This window comes from Thermobia domestica, chromosome 14 (assembly GCF_964235325.1).
Source record: "Thermobia domestica chromosome 14, izTheDome1.hap1.1, whole genome shotgun sequence".
Lineage (NCBI taxonomy): Eukaryota > Metazoa > Arthropoda > Insecta > Zygentoma > Lepismatidae > Thermobia > Thermobia domestica.
Genome location: NC_137467.1, coordinates 38,583,491 through 38,606,193, shown reverse-complemented (window position 1 = coordinate 38,606,193; position 22,703 = coordinate 38,583,491). Strand labels below are relative to the sequence as shown.

Below are 22,703 nucleotides of genomic sequence, written 5' to 3'. Positions count from 1 at the left end.
ATATGAGACGTGGACCTACTGATTAACGTGGAATCCGAACCACATGAGCTCCCGCCGGGAATCGAACCCGGGTCTCCCGCGCCAAAGGCGCGTGCGCTAACCGCTTAGCCACGGAGGAGCTCTCCCTAGTTGAGAGAGAAAATGTTTTCGAAGTAACACTAAAAATGTTTTATATAAGGCCTACATTATAAAGAAAACAGAATAGGCCTGTGAACAGAATAAAATGTTTTCCAACATGTCATATGCAATCTTTTCTATTCTTACAAGAAAACATATGAAATATAGTTTTTAAAATATTTCGAATATTTTAAAAATAAATTCGTTCGTAATATTAGAAATATTTTTAAAACGCCTATTAATTTTGTATGGAAATGTTTTTGTTACCTTGTCCTGTAACTTAAATGAAATATTTTCATGCAATATTATAGAATTATTTCCAGAATATTTTATCGAATGTTGAATAAATTCTCTCACAAGAGTATCGTAGTAGCATTATTACCAATCATTATACTAATTATAGCAGCATCAAATAAATATATTTGTTAAAAATTTGAAATTTATAATATCCTGTGTGACAAGGCATTTATTTGAGATTGCAAAATAGCATCGCTACATCAACCGTAATTTGTTTATCTAAAGTACCAGCATTCCTTGCGGGATATGTTGAATTTGAATGTGGATCTGTCTCTGTGAAATTGTGACAACACAAGAACTTACAAGAAAAGTCGGTAAGTAGAACGATTACATAAAATAATTTAGCTTTATTGTCTGTAAAAGTTATGACAAATTTATGTTTACAAAGTAATAAAGGCATATGGGAGGCTAGATTTCCATTTTTTATGTTTATACGTAAAATACCGTGCAGGTTTCTTTTGGCTCACCATTCGAAATAATTGCTGAAAAATGAATTATTTTAATAATTTTCTTTTTATTGTCTCCTAAATGATTTTCGATAGGCGATTTGAAATACGTCACATGGCATAGATGAAATTCAAAGGGAGCGTCAGAAGTAATTGTCGAAAAATTACAGTTATTATTTTATGATTTGCGTATGTATATATACGGGGCCGGATGTATGACGTAAAGACTACAGTGCAAAAAATACAAATCAGCCTGTACTACGTGGCCGCTAAAAAGCAGCAATAGGCAGTGCTCTAGAACACAGGTCTCTCTTCCCATTTATCTGTAATATAGACAGAAAACAACGTGCCCTGCGGGGCTCTAACACGCTTTCACTTGCTAACGCTCGCTCGGCAATACTATGTGAATTAAATAATTTACTTTAATACAGAAAAAAATCTCTTAACCTATAGGGGGACCTGTGTTCTAGAACCTTCCCGCACCAATACTATATGAATCAGAGCAGGGCGAAGGTGGAGGACAGCAGGAGCGAGTGGATGCTTAACAAAGGGAAAAAATGTGGGCAAGTCTACTTTAGGAAAAGCAGTGGAAATAACCAATTCATCTGAACCTATTCCTGCAGTTAGTTACAGTTCCCAAGAAGGAAAGACATAAAACAACGTGCCCTGCGGGGCTCTAACCCGCCTTCACTCGCTAACGCCCGCTCGGATATTTGTACTTTATAATGTTACTGCCTTGCCCAAGGTAAAGAGTTACCAGGCGTATATCACCATTTTAATGACACGTTATAATAGTTCTGCGTCTAGTTTTACTTCTGGCGTGCCACTCGAAATCTGTGTTTCTTTCAGAAGTAATGTTCCGAGGGCATTGCTAATACTATCTAGTTATTATTTTAAACGTATTGTTTTGGATGCTCCGGGGGGACAGTACCCTCCCAAAAACAAGTCTGGAGGAAACGCTCCTCGAAATACTTAGTGAGATGTAATTCTTTCGCCACTTTCTTTCTTGTTGTGTATTCAATGATTTTCGGCAAACGAAGTGTAAATTTTTCACTTGGCATAGATAAAATTCAAGGGGACCGTCGAAATTAATTGTCGAAAAGTTACAATTCTTTTACGGTTTGCGTATTTATACTGAGTCCTAATGTGTGGCTAAGAGGTACAGTACAAAATATAGAAATCAATCTGTGTTAGGGGGCTACTAAAAAGCACGAATACAATCTAACCGAGTCATGGAGGGTGAAGATGGGGGCCCAAGGGGGTGCTTCCGAAGGGAGCAGGCACGTACTCTTCTATTTTGATGACGGGATAATGGCGCGTATATTACCATTTTAATGACGTATTCACGATTTTTTTAGGGGAGAGGGGCTTGGCTAACTTTGTTCCTGGAGATGAGAAAATTCTGCAAGATAATTTATTTACTTTAATATAGTAAGTACAATTTCAATGGGCTTAAACCCGGAAGCCTCCCTTAAATTCACCACTGGGTTATAATAATTTGGGGTTCACTCGAGCAGACGTTTACACCAAGAACAAAATTTATAGGTAAAATGTGAAATATTTTTCCTGAAGGAATAAGAGTGTGAATGTAAGTTATTTCTGTCATTGCACAGCTTATTGAAATGGATTTTGAATGCAAATAGGGTAGAAGTAAGCGGCGGGAATATCCGGTTCATACGTCAGTTCTGAACATCTGCGAAGTGTTTTTGAAGATAAGAATAATTACAAATATTGTAAATGACCATCCTCTTTCATGCGTACCCCCACCCCCTGTCGCTGACGTGCCTGCTTCCTACGCTGAGGCTCGGGCCCCACTGCTGTGCTTCTGCCTGACTCGTTCTTGCTTTTTTACTGGCCACCCAGCACAAGTTGTTTCGCTTTTTCTTTTAGAGCTCCTTATTTAGTACATAGGGGGGCGCGGTTGCTTAGTGGTAGAGCGTTCACCTCCGGTGCTTGGAGTCCCTGGTTCGATGCCAGCTCGCGCCGTGTCGACTTTGTAGTGAACAAACATCGTTCTCGTGGGTTTTCTCGGGTTCTCCCGTTTCCCCCCATTATCTTCATTTCACTCATTTCTCATTATCACCGTCTTCTTTAGCCTAAGCATCATAAACGCGGGACGTTAAACTTAAGGATTTTTCATTTAGTGCATGTTCTGCAAAAAGAAACCGGAAGGTGCAAGAAATACGTCAAAATTTGGTAAAACAGCCTGCTCGAGTATTGCCTAATTCTGTGTGCAGGTTTACTATTGGCGTGCCGCTCGAAATATTTGGTGAATAATTATAATTCTTTCGCTAATTTTATTATTGTCTCTTAAATGATTTGCGGTTAGCGAATGTAAATATTTCACCTAGCATGTATAAAATTCAAGGGGGCCATCAGACTAGATTTGATGAAAAATTACAATTATTCTTGTATTGTATTGTATTGTATTGTATTCAGGGTTTGCTCAAGTGGGACAGCGCGGAAAAAAACACCAGGTTTTTTCCGGTTGGACTCACCTGGGTTTATGAGATTTTTGTCGTAGCATATTATTGGTGCAATTAAGGTGATCACATTGGAAGTGATTCTTATCAGATTTTGGACTTTAATTGGGTAAATTAGATGCTTTCACGTTAAGGTATACAACATCCAAAGTAAGGCTTTTATAAAGTTCTGAATGCATTTAAAAAAGCCGTACCTTAGATTGAGATAATTATAGAACAAATTAATTTATGGAATGTGCTTATATCCTATTTGAAGTAAAATATACATTTTTTTATTTTAGAAAATACTTGCCGAGAATACTGTGCTCGCTTACTCGGCGACGCCGAAGGACATTATCCCTCATACATCTGATGGGTTTAGGGCCATAGGTGCTGGTAGTACTAGTAAATATGTAGTGTATTAATAAAACTATTATTATTATTTTTAATTATCTTTGATGGTAACACTGGTATTCTTCAGTAGAGTTTGGTTTTCCAACAACAGTTTAGTTATTTGTTGCTACTTTTCAAATAAGCTTTCTGTAAAATTAACAGCAGCAATAGGGTAAAAATTCGTGTAAAATTTAAGAATCTTAATGCTCGGAGTTTCGAAGAGTGCGTAACGCTTACTATTTCAAGTGCTGAATTCACACTTTGTACTTGTGGAAGTTTCGATGTACAGTAAAGAAAGCTTGCATTTTCGGAAAATAATAATAAACCTTCGTCGCGAAAGAAGTGCTCGGGAAATTCCCGCAATTAAACGCACAAAGCATTGGAACTGAATACTTCAACCATAAAACTACTTGAAAAAAAAATAAATCTTTCAGTTTTACGTCTCACGGTTATGCCTGTTAGGCTAAAGAAGACCGTGATTATGAGAAATGAATGAAATGGTGGTATGAACCAAATGGGAGAAAACGGAAGAACGCGAGAAAACTCACGAGCACGGTGTTTATCCACCAAGAAGTCGATACGACGCGGGCTGGAATCGAACCAGGGACCCCAAACACCGGAAGTGAACGCTCTATCACTGAGCCACCGCGTCCCTAATAAAACTGTTTATTTTACGCTGTAAGATTTTTAGTTTCATTTAAGACATATTGAAACATTTACTTTATGTTGTTGAATTATACAGGGTGTTTCAAAACAACACCGACAACGTTTTTGAGATGATTCCTGACACCAAGATAAGACAAAAAGTATAGACAAACCTGGGTGTACAATTGCTTCCTTTCAGACTTGTAGGCTGCCGAAAATATGAAATGGTGAACTTTAAAGGTCTATAACGCCAAAACTATGGGACCTGCCGTAGTCGTGTCGAGACTTCACTTAAAAACTGAGATGTGCACTCTCCAAAAATACACGTATCAGAATCCTGCGGTACTCAGGCAACAATTTTTATGGAGTTAGCCTTGCTGTCCAACTACCTCTTGTTCATGTTTTCGGCAGCTTATAACTCCGAAAGGAAGCATTTGGTCACCTAGGTTGATCTATACTTTTTGTCTTACGTTGGTGTCAGGTATCACCTCCCAAACCGGTGTCGGTGTTGTTTTGAAACACCCTGCATATATGTTAATTGTTTTAAATTAATTTTCTGGGAGAACGGTCTTGCAACAAGTGCTCGACAAATTCCCGTAATTGAACGTACAACGTATCGGAAGTGAATTTCAACAATAGACCATTTATTTTACGCTAGAAAATATTTTATTTAAGACATTTTGAAACATTTACTTTATAAAACATGGGTTGTAGATTGATTTGTTCTAAATTAAATTAATATATTTGTTTTCAATTAATATAATTGGTGTTCATATTTGGCGAATGTCACTGAGGGTATTAGACTGATTTGTTCTATATTTGTTCGTTCATCTGCCTGTGCCTCACGTACAATGAGGTACCACTTTCCGTCTTTTAAGTTTAAATTTTCAGGATACAAGTAAGAGACAAACTAAATTTCATGTTCAGATTTTGGCGGCATACCAACCTAAAATTTCAAAATAGCGGGTATCCACGCCGCAATTTTCAGTCTTTCAAGTTGAAATTTTCAGAGTAGAAGCACAAGACACTCTAAATTAACTGTATATATTTTGGCGGCGATCAAACGTAAAATTTCAAAATGACAGTCATTTTTTAAAACAGCAGTGAAAAGAAAATTGTTGCAAGTTGTGACAATCATAATCTTGAAATATAAATCACATTTTAACACTTTTACCCTAAAGGCATTGGAATATTAAAAAAAAAACTCAATTAAACCCGAAAATAACCGAAAAACCGCATATGGGTCCAGGTGTGTTGGGCTTTTTCAAAAAAGTCCGGGTTTTTGAAACCCTGATTGTATTAGTAGTACTCCCCGGCGTATATTGAGCCGAGTCAGCAAAAATTTTTGTGACGTCATAGGTCAAAGGTCAATGACCTTGGCCCGGGGTCAATAACCTAGGGGTACCTAGGACCACCCCATCTAAATTTTGGCAGGGGTACCTTGGCCCACCCCCTAAATTTTGGCAGGGGTACATAGGACCACCCCCCTTAAATTTTGGAAATTGCCAAATTTAAAAATTTGGTATGGTAGCCTAGGACCATAGTATGTACCTCTATCAGTATTGGGTGTCTATGTCGTTCCCTTTTATGGGTAAAAAATTGCCAAAAATTTAAATTTCGTGGGTTTTTGACCTAATTTATCCCCTTGGATGAGGTGTTATTACCCTATATAGTTATATGGGCGTATACAGGGGTCCATTACCTTTCATAAGACATGGGTATATTAATGCACCCCTTGAAAAATTTGGGAGGGGTACCATGGCCCACCCCTTCAAGTTTGGAAATTGCCCAATTTCAACATTGGGTATTATAGTACCGGACCCTAATATGTATCATGATAAATTTGGGTGGTCCACCTCGTTCCCTTCTAGGGGTACAAAATTGCCAAAACTATAAACGTAAGCAATACGTTGTACCACGTGTTTGGTTTTCGACCTAATTTATCTCCTTGGATGAGGTCCTATTACCTTATATGATTATATGGTCATGTATAGGGGTCCATTACCTATCATAAGACATAGGTACATTTGTGCACCCCTTTAAAATTTTGGGAGGGGTACCTTGGCCCACCCCTTCAATTTTGGAAATTGCCCAATTTCAACATTGGGTATTATAGTACCGGACCCTAATATGTATCATGATAAATTTGGATGGTCCACCTCGTTTCCTTTTAGGGGTACAAAATTGCCAAAATATAAACGTAAGCAATACGTTACACCACGTGTTTGGTTTTCGACCTAATTTATCTCCTTGGATGAGGTGTTATTACCTTATATAGTTATATGGGCGTATACAGGGGTCCATTACCTATCATAAGACATAGGTATATTAATGCACCCCTTGAAAAATTTGGGAGGGGTACCTTGGCCCACCCCTTAAATTTTGGAAATTGCCCAATTTAAACATTGGGTATTATAGTACAGGACCCTAATATGTATCGTGATAAATTTGGGTGGTCCACCTCATTCCCTTCTAGGGGTACAAAATTGCCAAAAATTCAAATTTCGGGGGTTTTTGAGCTAATTTATCCCCTTGGATGATGTGTTATTACCCTATATAGTTATATGGGCGTATACAGGGGTCCATTACCTTTCATAAGACATGTGTATATTAATGCACCCCTTGAAAAATTTGGGAGGGGTACCTTGGCCCACCCTTAAATTTTGGAAATTGACCAATTTAAACATTTGGTATTATAGCACAGGACCCTAATATGTATCGTGATAAATTTGGGCGGTCCACCTCGTTCCCTTCTAGGGGTACAAAATTGCAAAATATATAAACGTAAGCAATACGTTATACCATGTGTTTGGTTTTTGATCGATTTTATCCCCTTTGATGACCTGTTATTATCCTATTTAGTTATATGGTCATGTATAGGGGTCCATTACCTTTCATAAGATATGGGTATATTTGTGCACTCCTTTAAAAATTTGGGAGGGGTACTTTGGCCCACCCCTTAAATTTTGGAAATTGTCCAATTTAAACATTTGATATTATAGTACAAGATCCTAACATGTATTATGATAAATTTGGGTGGTCCACCTCGTTCCCTTTTAGAGGTACAAAATTGTCAAAATATAAACGTAAGCAATACGTTGTACCACGTGTTTGGTCTTTTGGCCCAATTTATTCTCTTGGATGAGGTTCTATTACCTTATATGGTTATGTATAGGGGTCCATTACCTTTCATAAGATATGGGTATATTCGTGCACTCCTTTAAAAATTTGGGAGGGGTACTTTGGCCCACCCCTTAAATTTTGGAAATTGCCCAATTTAAACATTTGGTATTATAGTACCGGATCCTAACATGTATTATGATAAATTTGGATGGTCCACCTCGTTCCCTTTTAGAGGTACAAAATTGTCAAAATATAAACGTAAGCAATACGTTGTACCACGTGTTTGGTCTTTTGGCCCAATTTATCCTCTTGGATGAGGTTCTATTACCTTATATTGTTATGTATAGGGGTCTATTCCCTATCATAAGACATAGGTACATTTGTGCACCCCGGGAGGGGTACTGTGGCCCACCCCTTAAATTTTAGAAATTGCTCATTTTATATATTTGGTATTATAGTACTGGACCCTAACATGTATTATGATAAATTTGGGTGGTCCACCTCGTTCCCTTTTAGGGGTACAAATTGCCAAAATATAAACGTAAGCAATACGTTGTACCACGTGTTTGGTATTTTGGCCCAATTTATTTCCTTGGATGAAGTCCTATTACCTTATATGGTTATGTATAGGGTCTATTCCCTATCATAAGACAAAGGCACATTTGTGCACCCCTTTAAAAATTTGGGAGGGGTACTTTGGCCCACCCTTATCTTATGATAGGAAATGAACCTATATACATGACCATATAACCATATAAGGTAATAGAACCTCCTCAAGCATTTGGTATCATAGTACAGGTCTCCAATATGTACCACTATAAATTTGGATGGTCCACATCGTTCCCTTTTCATAGGTAAAGAACTACCAAAAATCAAATTTCGGAGGTTATTGACCTCTATTTAGCATGTTATATGGATATGTACAGAGGTTTATTACCTTTATATGTTTATGTTCCCTTTTAAATTTGGGAATTATCAAATAACAAAATTCGGTAAACGTTTTCTAAACCCCATTGTAGATGTTGATGTTCCTCTTATGGCCAAATATTCAAAATTTAAATGTTATTGACCGGCTTTATTATTGAATAAGTACAGGATTTATTACTTTTTCATAAGACACAGGTGTATTTGTGTACCAATCTTAAATTTTGGAAGGGGTACATTTCTTATTGTCGTATCAATAATTGGTAATTGGATAGTATTTCATTCATTGGGTAAATCATTAGGATCACGTGATCGGTTATTGACCTATGATGGGATTAGGAGTCCAGGACATTGGTACATTGAAACTTTGTAGGATAATTTGATAATGCGTCATTGGTTTTGATTATTCCCGCCAAATATAAACGTAAGCAAGACGTTGTACCACGTGATTGTCCTTGATGAGGTAGTGTACAGGGATTCATTTCCTTTGTTGTGGTACTTCTTAAGTTTGAGTACACACACACACTTCTAGAAAACAGTTGGTTCTACTCAGGTAAACAATTGACGGACATTATTGACCTTATTGAACATATAATGATATGATTAACTCTAAGACTTAGGTATATCAGGAGAAGTATTCTTTAAATTTGGGAATGGTGATAAACAGAATTTTAACATAAGGTGCGAAATTTGAAACAATACATTGAACTTTAGTCACAGCTCATAGTCTAAGATCATTGGTGGTGATTGATTTGAAATCTGATAGCTAACCTTATTGAATCTTATGACTCATAGACGAAAGGCAATACATGATACAACAGTTTGAAATTTAATCATAAGGTGATGTAATCTGACACTAGCAAAGTTATTGTTAATGCAATTTGATTGGATGATCACTATCTTTCCTGCAATCTGATTGGTTGATCACTATCTTTCGTGCAATCTGATTGGCTGATCACTATCTTTCGTGAAATCTGATTGGTTGCTGATTTTCAAATCTTTGCTGCATTCAGTTTTAAGTTTTGTTTAACATTTAAAAATCTTGGTTTCGTTCAACATTTTGCACTCACTGATAAGTATGATCAAAACCGTTTATTTGTTAATCGAATAGTTAAAAAACCGGATAAAGTTTGACGGTTAACCGTGAAACGTAAAAATTTTTTAGTTTGGAAATTTTTTGTTTGAAAGTTTTTGTTTGAAAACTCTTGTTTCAAATTTGTGTTTGAATTTTTTGTTTCAGAATTTTGTTTGAAAATTTTTTGTTTCAATTTTTTTTTGTTGCAAAATTTTGTTTGAAAATTTTTTGTTTAAAATTTTTTGTTCGAAATTTTTGTTTTGAAATTTTTCGTTTCCAAATTTTTTTGTTTTGAATTTTTTTCAAAATTTTGTTTGAAATTTTTTTTCGTTTGAAAATTTTGTTTCGAAATTTTTTCGTTTCCAAATTTTTTAAAGATTGTGCACTCATTAGTAAAGAACCGGAACTGTTTAGAACTAAAACCTCTGGCAACATTGTGGTGCAATAGTACACGTCAGAATATGGTGCAATAGTACACGTCAGAACACGATAATGCAACGTCATCAGTTTTGCATCATCGTTCGAGTTAGTATTCATGATAACATCATCATGGCTACTTGTCTGCAATTTCTAAACACACGTGATGTGATGAAATCATTTACCAAGATTACTGATTTACAACAGAATGTACCTTATAGAATCTTAGCTAGCCAAATCATACCTACAAAGTTTGGATTAAGAATCGTAGTGAAGCTTGAAAATGATAAGAATATAATTTTACCAGCAAGATATTTACCCTTGGAACCATCAAAACAAGAAGAACTGCTGCGTTTCTTAAATACTGGATCTGTATCTTTATGTTACAAAGGATTCTTGGGTCGAAGTCATCAACTTGAATTTAGTACACAGCCAGATTCGTCAGCCATTGTGATAAAATCATGAATCAGCACATTTCTTTCCAATGACGTCAGCTGTAGTTGTATGAATTTGGTTGGTCAGCAACTGTGATGAAACCATGAATCAGCACATTCCTTTCCAATGACGTCAGCAATAACTATAAATCAACCAATACACTGTCATCCCACGAAATCATTTGAGCAAGTGCTTTTCAGGAGGAAAGATGTGTACTTCTAACGATAAAGAGTTCATCTTCGCAAGCTATTATCCAATAAATATATTTCAAACAAAACATGTGGTGATTGGTATCAGTGCTAGAACATTTGAACCTGTGATTCGATTGGGCAAAGCAGAACAATTTGGTGTACAACTGACCTGTGAAGAATGGCAAATATTATGTTCACGAATCGACCAAATGAACGATTATTTTCATGATGAGCTAAATGTGACCATAGTCAAATCATTAGGCTCAAATCATGAAGTGGTGCTGCGTACAGTCCTCGAAGAGAAGATGGTGCTGTTACGTAAGAAGAGTACATTCCATGTCCCTCGCAACATGGTGTATCTAACACAAACGGAATGGAACAAATTCATCAGCGTATTTCAGTGTGTGAAACATGCAGTGGAAGTGTGCAACAAAACTAGTATATTCCTGAAAAAGTACTATTTATGCATATTGTACAACATGTATCTAGATATTGTGATGGTTGTCAACATCGTTCGTGGGTGCATACCTGTATTGATAAACAGTTTATTTGTGATCAAATGAACATTGAGTTTCCACCAATTGATATTGCATTAGACCTTAAAAGACTTCAATTGGAATTAAAATTATACGCTAAAGACAAACTAGTGCAAGAAGTTCAAAATACATTGTATCGACAATATCCAGAACCACTATCTGGTATGGATGTATGTGGAGTGTAATAAAATGATCCATTTCAATGAATTGTGTTTTTTTTCATTTCAAGTACAACCCCAGGTTCTGACGTGTACTATTGCACCATAATGTTGTCAAAGGTTTTTGTTCTAAACAGTTCCGGTTCTTTACTAATAAGTGCACAAACTTTAAAAATGTCAACTCAAACTTTGAAACAAAAAATTTCAAACAAAAATCTTTGAAACAAAATTTTGAAACGAAAAAAAAATTCAAACAAAAAATTTCAAACCAAAAAAAAATTTCAAACAAAATTTTGAAACAAAAAATTTCAAACAAAAAATTTGGGAACGAAAAATTTTAAACAAAAAATTTTAAACAAAATTTTCGAACAAAAATTTGCAAACAAAAAATTTCAAACGAAAAAAATTTCAAACAAAAAATTTCAAACGAAAAAATCTCAAACAAAATTTTGAAACGAAAAATTTGGAAACGAAAAATTTCAAACAAAAAATTTTAAACAAAATTTTCGAACAAAAATTTGCAAACAAAAAATTTCAAACGAAAAAAATTTCAAACAAAAATTTCAAACGAAAAAATCTCAAACAAAATTTTGAAACGAAAAAAATTTCAAACAAAAAAATTTTTAAACAAAAAATTTTGAAACAAAAGTTGTCAAAAAAAATTTAAACAAAATTCTCAAACAAAAAATTCAAACAAAAATTTCAAACAAAAAATTTTCAAACTAAAAAATTTTTACGTTTCACGGTTAACCGTCAAACTTTATCCGGTTTTTAACTATTCGATTAACAAATAAACGGTTTTGATCATATTTATCAGTGAGTGCAAAATGTTGAACGAAACCAAGATTTTTAAATGTTAAACAAAACTTAAAACTGAATACAGCAAAGATTTGAAAATCATCAGCCAATCAGATTGCACGAAAGATAGTGATCAACCAATCAGATTGCAGGAAAGATAGTGATCATCCAATCAAATTGCATTAACAATAACTTTGCTAGTGTCAGATTACATCACCTTATGATTAAATTTCAAACTGTTGTATCATGTATTGCCTTTCGTCTATGAGTCATAAGATTCAATAAGGTTAGCTATCAGATTTCAAATCAATCACCACCAATGATCTTAGACTATGAGCTGTGACTAAAGTTCAATGTATTGTTTCAAATTTCGCACCTTATGTTAAAATTCTGTTTATCACCATTCCCAAATTTAAAGAATACTTCTCCTGATATACCTAAGTCTTAGAGTTAATCATATCATTATATGTTCAATAAGGTCAATAATGTCCGTCAATTGTTTACCTGAGTAGAACCAACTGTTTTCTAGAAGTGTGTGTGTGTACTCAAACTTAAAAAGTACCACAACAAAGGAAATGAATCCCTGTACACTACCTCATCAAGGACAATCACGTGGTACAACGTCTTGCTTACGTTTATATTTGGCGGGAATAATCAAAACCAATGACGCATTATCAAATTATCCTACAAAGTTTCAATGTACCAATGTCCTGGACTCCTAATCCCATCATAGGTCAATAACCGATCACGTGATCCTAATGATTTACCCAATGAATGAAATACTATCCAATTACCAATTATTGATACGACAATAAGAAATGTACCCCTTCCAAAATTTAAGATTGGTACACAAATACACCTGTGTCTTATGAAAAAGTAATAAATCCTGTACTTATTCAATAATAAAGCCGGTCAATAACATTTAAATTTTGAATATTTGGCCATAAGAGGAACATCAACATCTACAATGGGGTTTAGAAAACGTTTACCGAATTTTGTTATTTGATAATTCCCAAATTTAAAAGGGAACATAAACATATAAAGGTAATAAACCTCTGTACATATCCATATAACATGCTAAATAGAGGTCAATAACCTCCGAAATTTGATTTTTGGTAGTTCTTTACCTATGAAAAGGGAACGATGTGGACCATCCAAATTTATAGTGGTACATATTGGAGACCTGTACTATGATACCAAATGCTTGAGGAGGTTCTATTACCTTATATGGTTATATGGTCATGTATATAGGTTCATTTCCTATCATAAGATAAGGGTGGGCCAAAGTACCCCTCCCAAATTTTTAAAGGGGTGCACAAATGTGCCTTTGTCTTATGATAGGGAATAGACCCTATACATAACCATATAAGGTAATAGGACTTCATCCAAGGAAATAAATTGGGCCAAAATACCAAACACGTGGTACAACGTATTGCTTACGTTTATATTTTGGCAATTTGTACCCCTAAAAGGGAACGAGGTGGACCACCCAAATTTATCATAATACATGTTAGGGTCCAGTACTATAATACCAAATATATAAAATGAGCAATTTCTAAAATTTAAGGGGTGGGCCACAGTACCCCTCCCGGGGTGCACAAATGTACCTATGTCTTATGATAGGGAATAGACCCCTATACATAACAATATAAGGTAATAGAACCTCATCCAAGAGGATAAATTGGGCCAAAAGACCAAACACGTGGTACAACGTATTGCTTACGTTTATATTTTGACAATTTTGTACCTCTAAAAGGGAACGAGGTGGACCATCCAAATTTATCATAATACATGTTAGGATCCGGTACTATAATACCAAATGTTTAAATTGGGCAATTTCCAAAATTTAAGGGGTGGGCCAAAGTACCCCTCCCAAATTTTTAAAGGAGTGCACGAATATACCCATATCTTATGAAAGGTAATGGACCCCTATACATAACCATATAAGGTAATAGAACCTCATCCAAGAGAATAAATTGGGCCAAAAGACCAAACACGTGGTACAACGTATTGCTTACGTTTATATTTTGACAATTTTGTACCTCTAAAAGGGAACGAGGTGGACCACCCAAATTTATCATAATACATGTTAGGATCTTGTACTATAATATCAAATGTTTAAATTGGGCAATTTCCAAAATTTAAGGGGTGGGCCAAAGTACCCCTCCCAAATTTTTAAAGGAGTGCACAAATATACCCATATCTTATGAAAGGTAATGGACCCCTATACATGACCATATAACTAAATAGGATAATAACAGCTCATCAAAGGGGATAAAATCGATCAAAAACCAAACACATGGTATAACGTATTGCTTACGTTTATATGTTTTGCAATTTTGTACCCCTAGAAGGGAACGAGGTGGACCGCCCAAATTTATCACGATACATATTAGGGTCCTGTGCTATAATACCAAATGTTTAAATTGGTCAATTTCCAAAATTTAAGGGTGGGCCAAGGTACCCCTCCCAAATTTTTCAAGGGGTGCATTAATATACACATGTCTTATGAAAGGTAATGGACCCCTGTATACGCCCATATAACTATATAGGGTAATAACACATCATCCAAGGGGATAAATTAGCTCAAAAACCCCCGAAATTTGAATTTTTGGCAATTTTGTACCCCTAGAAGGGAATGAGGTGGACCACCCAAATTTATCACGATACATATTAGGGTCCTGTACTATAATACCCAATGTTTAAATTGGGCAATTTCCAAAATTTAAGGGGTGGGCCAAGGTACCCCTCCCAAATTTTTCAAGGGGTGCATTAATATACCTATGTCTTATGATAGGTAATGGACCCCTGTATACGCCCATATAACTATATAAGGTAATAACACCTCATCCAAGGAGATAAATTAGGTCGAAAACCAAACACGTGGTATAACGTATTGCTTACGTTTATATTTTGGCAATTTTGTACCCCTAAAAGGAAACGAGGTGGACCATCCAAATTTATCATGATACATATTAGGGTCCGGTACTATAATACCCAATGTTGAAATTGGGCAATTTCCAAAATTGAAGGGGTGGGCCAAGGTACCCCTCCCAAAATTTTAAAGGGGTGCACAAATGTACCTATGTCTTATGATAGGTAATGGACCCCTATACATGACCATATAATCATATAAGGTAATAGGACCTCATCCAAGGAGATAAATTAGGTCGAAAACCAAACACGTGGTACAACGTATTGCTTACGTTTATAGTTTTGGCAATTTTGTACCCCTAGAAGGGAACGAGGTGGACCACCCAAATTTATCATGATACATATTAGGGTCCGGTACTATAATACCCAATGTTGAAATTGGGCAATTTCCAAAATTGAAGGGGTGGGCCATGGTACCCCTCCCAAATTTTTCAAGGGGTGCATTAATATACCCATGTCTTATGAAAGGTAATGGACCCCTGTATACGCCCATATAACTATATAGGGTAATAACACCTCATCCAAGGGGATAAATTAGGTCAAAAACCCACGAAATTTAAATTTTTGGCAATTTTTTACCCATAAAAGGGAACGACATAGACACCCAATACTGATAGAGGTACATACTATGGTCCTAGGCTACCATACCAAATTTTTAAATTTGGCAATTTCCAAAATTTAAGGGGGGTGGTCCTATGTACCCCTGCCAAAATTTAGGGGGTGGGCCAAGGTACCCCTGCCAAAATTTAGATGGGGTGGTCCTAGGTACCCCTAGGTCATTGACCCCGGGCCAAGGTCATTGACCTTTGACCTATGACGTCACAAAAATTTTTGCTGACTCGGCTCAATATACGCCGGGGAGTACTACTGTATTGTATTTATTTTCACACGTTTTCATACAAATTGTTCACAACGTGAACGTATGAGTTGGACACGTCACAAGAACATGGAATGTGTACATATTTATTCATTTAAATCTACATCCAATAGTAAAATAGCGTCAATTTAAGTGAAAGAGGTACAATTTTTCATTATTCTAATTTACATACAACGATATGAAACAATATAACAGTTAATAATGCATTACATTATACATATGCAAAAATATATATACACTTTAAACCTTATTTACTACAGACATTTTTAATATAAGTGATTATGGATTTGCGAGATATTCTCCTACAGAATAGAAGCAGTGCTCGAATAGTTAGTACTTGATTGCTTTATTGAAACCGGATGTTTTGTTTTTTAAATGGAAAGAAGCTTGTTATAAATATTCACTGCCATAGGAAATGTACTATTCTTATGCACTTTTAAACGTGAAGACTACATGAAGATCCGACGCTTGTCTTGTATTATGCATATGAATATCTGAGTTCAACCGGAAATTGTTTATTATACCTATCTATATACCTTTTTTACAAATTTTAGAAGTTCATATATATATAAACATGGAAGAGATAAGATTTCAAGAAATTTAAATAGAGGTTTAAAAGAAGTTCGGGAAGAACTACAGTGCCAAGAATAAAAACCAACCAAAAGTAATACTAGTAGTGCTTCTCTTGTAAATATAAAATACAGCTTCTGTACAATATGTAGGAATACGGCGCCGGTGGAAAATAGTATCTTATACAGTTGTCTTTCATATGCACTTACGTATTTTATCCATCGTAAAGCATTTGTAATTATTTTACACTTGTAACGCTTCACTTATAAACCTAAAATACATGTATATTGCTTTGAATTAATTTCTATCGCCCGCAGAAATTTATTTTTTATAAATGTGTCTTTTCATGTATAGTTTTGAATTTTACCTGCATATCTTCCAAAATGTGGTGCGCCGAAAGTAATCCAGCACCTAAAATTTAAAGGTCTGAGTGACGACTGACTGATCCTCGCACAAGCCAAGCCGATTAATTTAAAAACTTGAAATTTCGAGACTACAAGGGATTTGTGACGTATGGTACCACTAAGGAAGTATTTTGGAAATTCTACGTGAAAGGGGGAATAAGGGGTGGGAAGTACTTTAGTTAAGTGGCCATATCTCTGAATGTCTTAGGCTTAGATGCTTGAAGTTTTATTTGGACTTCTCATTTAAAATAATTTGATAAGTTTTTAAGGGTTTTTTGATATTTTAGTAAAAATGGGAAGATAAGAGGGGAAAATGAAAAACGGGATGAGTTTGCAATTATTATTATCAAATGTCGATATCCCGGAAGATTTGAAGGTTAGGAACATGGAGTTTGAAATTCGGACTCATCATTTAACATAATTAGACACGTATTTCAGTTTTTAATTATTATTATTATTATTATTTTGACACAACTTAGAATGGAACAAATAGGACGGATACGCGGAAAGGGGTGAAAAGTATTTTAATAAGATGGCCACATCTCCGAATCCCTTAAGCTTAGAAACTTGATGCTTTGTATTTAGGCTCTTCATTCAAAATAATTTGTACGTGTTTCACTGATTTTTGATATTTTAGTAAAAATTTGAAGAAAAGAGGGGCAAAGGAAAAAGGTTTTGGTTTGAAGGTTAGAAACATGAACTTCTAATTTAAAATAATTAGATAAGTAATTAAGCTTTCTTATTTAAATATATGTCCTAGAAGGGAAGAAGAAGGGTACTGACGGCGATGGAGGGAGAGTGGAGGTGGTAAAAATTATGAAATGAAATCTTTCAGTTTAACGTCCCGTGATTATGTCTATAAGGCTAAGGGAGATGGGTGGTAAAAGTTAGTAGACACGTGTCCGAGAGTTTTTGAAAATTCCGTATATTAGAGTGATAGAGGCTCAATTGTTGGTCTGACAGTGAAGCGAGTACGTTTAGAACTAGTTGAAACGATTAGAAAGTAAGTAGTTCATCTCTGCTTCATGGGGTCCTTGGTTCGATCCCAGCTAGCGCCAAGCGGGCTTTGTGGTAGACAAACCGTGTGCGTGTGTTTTCTCGGGGCTGTCCCGTTTCCTCCCACTTACTTTATTCCACTATTTCATTCCTTTCTCATCATCAGCGTCCCACCCTGGATGCATAAACGTGGGACATTAAACTAAATGTTTCATTTCATCTTAATTTCTTGTTGAGTTGTACCTGCTTCTTGAGTTATACATAATATTTTCAATCTGTGAACAATGCTAAACTAGTGTATTAATGTAGGTTGCTGACGTTATAGTGCCTACAATTCTCCGCAGAATTTGGTATTTATGAATTCTGATAGAACAACTTCGTGTAGGCTTTGCTTTGGAAGTAATTTGGAAATACGTGACTTGTTAAACAATGCATGCTGGGAAGTATCTGTTATCCATGTTCGCGAATAGTTTGTTTTCTGCATTACTACTCCCTGAATACAGCGTGGGTGTAAAGTCAGTTCTTATTTGTAACAATGAATATTTCTAAAACTAAACAACCTATGTCAGTTTTATTTTCATCGAATACATTATTAGAGTGCACCATTTGGTTATTAAGTTACATTTCAACGTATGCACCCGCATTTTCCACAACTTCTAAAATGTTAACAGTATCACACGCCAGCGAAGCTGATGCTAGTTTCTAGGATAATCTAGATTAAAAATAGGTATTGACTTTACAACCACCATGTATATTCTGAAACTGTTAAATTATTCCTCGTCTTCCTGTAGATTTCGTAATATTTTTTATAGATACGTTGCTTTCATCAATTTCTAATTTACAACGGCAGGGTTGGTTGGTTTAACCCCTTTGGGATCCTGGCATTTTGGGCTATATTTTAGACTTTCCGTCAAGCTGCTACTGCATCGTCACTATTAATCCTAGGATCATGGTCCATACCTCGTTCTCTTCATAATAGAGCTGGCTTTCAAATGGTATCACTCGCATGCCCATACCGTATACCAGAAGCGGGAAAAATGTCAAAGTGAAGATTTCGGAGGGAAAATTTTTTTCTCGAACTTTGGCCCCCCCCTGGATCTCCCTGTGTGATCGTAGCCATCTAAAAAAATCTCATAAATAGTACTTGGTATACTGAATGTGTGTGCCAAATTTCAAGTTTCTATCTTGAATAGTAAGGGCGAGAAAATTTGAACCAAAAATTCCCACAATGCCCCAAATTACCATAAAACACTATGATCTCAGGGAGAAAAAATCCTGAGACATCCCTAATTACCCTAGGACTATAATTCGCCAATAATTCTCTTCAGAATAGAAATGTCTTTCAGGCGGTACCATTCACATGTCTCCACCATGTATCTAAGGCGGGAAATTCCTAAAAAAGGGATTTTTTTTGGCAAAATTTTCCTTTTTTCAACTTTTGCCCCTCTGGACCCTCCTGTTTTTACGCAGAAATCGGAGAAAAGCTTCTGGTAAATACTACTCGGTGGACTGAATGTTTGTGCAAAATTTCAATCTTCTACGTGAAAAAATAGGCCCACCAGAAAAAATTTCCATACCATGCCCCACTTTTACACTATACAGAAGTATATTTGGATAAAAATTCACTGAGACGGCCGTAATTACCCTAGAATAATAATTCGAACGTTGTTCTCTTCAGAATGGAACTGCCTTTCAAATGGTGTGGCACACGTGGTCCTATCATGTATGTAAGGCGGGAAAATTACGAAAAACGGGATTTTGGGGGTAAAAAATCCCTTTCTTTTTACCTATTTGCCCCTCTGGTTCCCCCCCTGTTTTAGCTCTGACATCGGAACAAAAAATCTGGTAAATACTACTTGGTGGACTGAATGTTTGTGCAAAATTTCAATCTTCTACGTAGAAAAATAAGCCCGCCAAAAGATATTGAACATAGGCTTAGAAAATGAGAAAATACATTTTTGATTTATGACGTCATCACCTCCTATGTCTGGACGCAGGGCGGTCTGAAACCATACGTAATGTCTTCTACAAGGCCCCTGGATTTGGAAAACAAAAAAACCCGGACGAAAAAGCTCAAATAGAAGAGAAATAACGCAATGTACCATGAAAAACGCGTATGGTACAAATTGTACCATAGGATCCCAAAAGGGTTAAACAGCTGTTTTTTTAACCAACAGGTTTAAACCAAAAAAGAAAAAAAAACGAAAAATGCTTTAAATCTTGTGAACTTCATAGTGACGTCTCCACATACCACACCATCTGCATTACGTTTATCTACTTTTCAGCTTTTAATCAAGGGTTCCCGTGTTCAATTCTCGTTCGAACCACAACCCTTCTTTCAAGTGTAAACCAAGTAGCCATTCGAGGTGTCCCTTTAAGCGAAAGTCTTCTCCGTGATAACTTTGGTATTTCATAAGGATGTTAAGCCTAAACATACGAAACGAAACCAAATTGTATATTTCTACTTGCCTGAATGCCTGTCGTTTTATAAAGAAGCTAAGGTTGCTTAAATATATTGATAGAAATTGGCAAAATGTATCAACTGCCTATGTAGCTTCCAACATCAGCTTGGATTCGACGTTGTTTTAACTTTGTTGAATGTTATCTACGTAACAAATTTGTCATTTAATATGATAGGTTGACCTTAAAATTTTACATATAAATACAATTAAACTAATAATAGGATTTTCCCAATGGCTAAGGCGGGAGTTTCCTGATTTATATGCAATTCTGTATAATGTTTTTACTTCTGTAACTACTTATCTTTTTGTCCTTCTGAAATGACTCTTAACAATTATATTAACAACTAGGCCAATGTAAAGATCAGTATAAGGTATCTTTATCAGGAGTCCTTCGTGAGTGAGTCGACAATCTCACATGTGACCAATTAGTCCCGGTTTCGTGTCGAAATGGACAATTTCTCTTGGATGTAAGCCGAGAAGCGGTTTGGATTCCCTTTCAGCATAACCTTGTTGTTGCATAATAACATCAAAGCGAAACAAATTAATTTCTGTCCATATAGAGTAAATTATTTAAACAATAAAACTTTTGTTTCAATAAAAACCATGGTTTTTGCCAACCTTGTAGAATTGCTTGAAAATTAGTATGTAACTTTTATTGAAAAAATAAAACGTCAGTTCAAATATTAATTTTTGAGGATGCGCCAATTGCAACTGACTCGGTGACACTATCGTCTAAAATCAATGTAATTTGTTTAAGGGCATCAGTTGTATGATCTAAGTTTCCATTACTATTACTTGAGTGCTTAATGTGTATTTCATTACAGGTCTAAGAAATGAAAAATTGGGAGGTCACAGCTTAGAAGCCATCACAAGAAACATCATGAAAAAGAAGAGCGCAATAGCTGAGCAATTTAGCTGGCACAGTGCAAAAGGAAAGAGCTTTTCTCGTTAATCACTAACGCAATAATAGGTAAGAAATTCTCCCGACTGTTCTTTAATCTCATTTTCAGAGTGGAAAAAAATATAGAAGTTGTCATTTGAAGAGGGGTACACTATGTTTAAATTCTTGTTTAAAAAAAGGAAAAAACATTCTGGTGCCATTTTTATTTTCTTCGGTTTAAATACTTACTATTGTGCTATGAATACTTCTCAGAATCATCTTCCTGTAAACTTTATTTCCCAAAAGCCTATTCTGCAACCGCTGTTATAACATTTAAAAGGCTTTGGAAATCCTTATTTTAGCAAAATGTGCAATTTTCCTGTCCTCAAGTGACACGTTACATTTAAGTGTCCGTGGAAGAGAGAGCTGAATATGTATAAAATATAGTTCATCCTTTTATTGAATTGTTCTGTCATGTTGGTAGTTTTCTATAGCACTTCAGGATTAATTCCTACATTGTCAAAATTATTCATTTGTATAAGGCAAAGTAATATGTATGGCCTGCTCCGTGGCAAAGAAATCGAGCAAGGTAGCGGTCATCAAAGCCTTAGTAACCATCTCGCCATTCATTTGGTGCGACTGAGGGAAAAAGAATGATCGGGCTCAGATTTGAGATCGGAGGCTTCGGAATGAGACGCTAGTTCTTCATCAACTCAAATGCTGCCACACGTTTTTCAAATTATTATTATTTTTAATATTAAGTTTAATATTTATAAGGTGCTATACTTTTTAAAAATAAAAGTGCGACCGCTTCAACATGTTACAACGTCCGTAATTAAGCTACAGTCTGAGGTATGTCACTTTCAGCTTTAGCTGTTGTCTTCCTTGCTCTTTACATTTTCTTCAGGATGTAACTTTTGTAACACATTATTGTCTTCACAAGCTGCTGTAGGTCCTACAAAAACATTTTAAATATTTTTGTAAGTTTAAGATGTAATAATTGATCTCTAATCCTTCCCTGCTGTTATTATGTTATTAAACACTGGCTATTATTTTTATTTTCAGAAACTGCAACACAAGAGAAACGTAACTAACGATGAGATCGCGTAGATTATTGGGATTTGGGTTCAACATGCCATACAGAGACAAACAAGAAATTCAGTTACGAATTCAGCTGCAGTTCCACAGAACTTAAACTGACAATTCGCAGCGTCGAAATTAGAGTTAGTTGTGGTAATCAAAAGTGAGATTATACAGAAGCAAATAAGTACTTCTGCTTATTCAGCAATGTAATATTTCTTGAAAGTAGCAAAAAAGTGACATTTCGTGAAAAGATCTATTCCCCATGCGCCGTAGATTTGTGGAACATATTTTTAGCAACATACATAAATATTGTTGTTGTTGATTTTTATTGAATTAGCGTGTCAGTGACTTAATTTTCTAGAACAAGCTTTTACAAGTTAAAATGTGAATTTCTGATATTTGAGAAGATTCTTCTTAATGTGTAGAAACAAATAATACGAGCAGCATGAAGATTCTGCTGAAGAGAATTTAAATAAATAA

The 22,703-nt window shown here is 35.5% G+C and overlaps 1 long non-coding RNA gene across 1 annotated transcript; it reads left to right on the top strand.

The window, feature by feature from the left end:
* The first annotated feature begins 655 nt into the window (after positions 1-655).
* On the top strand, positions 656-22,703 carry LOC145670595 (uncharacterized). The gene is made up of 3 exons (XR_014128354.1): positions 656-728; positions 21,085-21,230; positions 22,206-22,703. It is a non-coding gene; the product is annotated as an uncharacterized LOC145670595 (long non-coding RNA).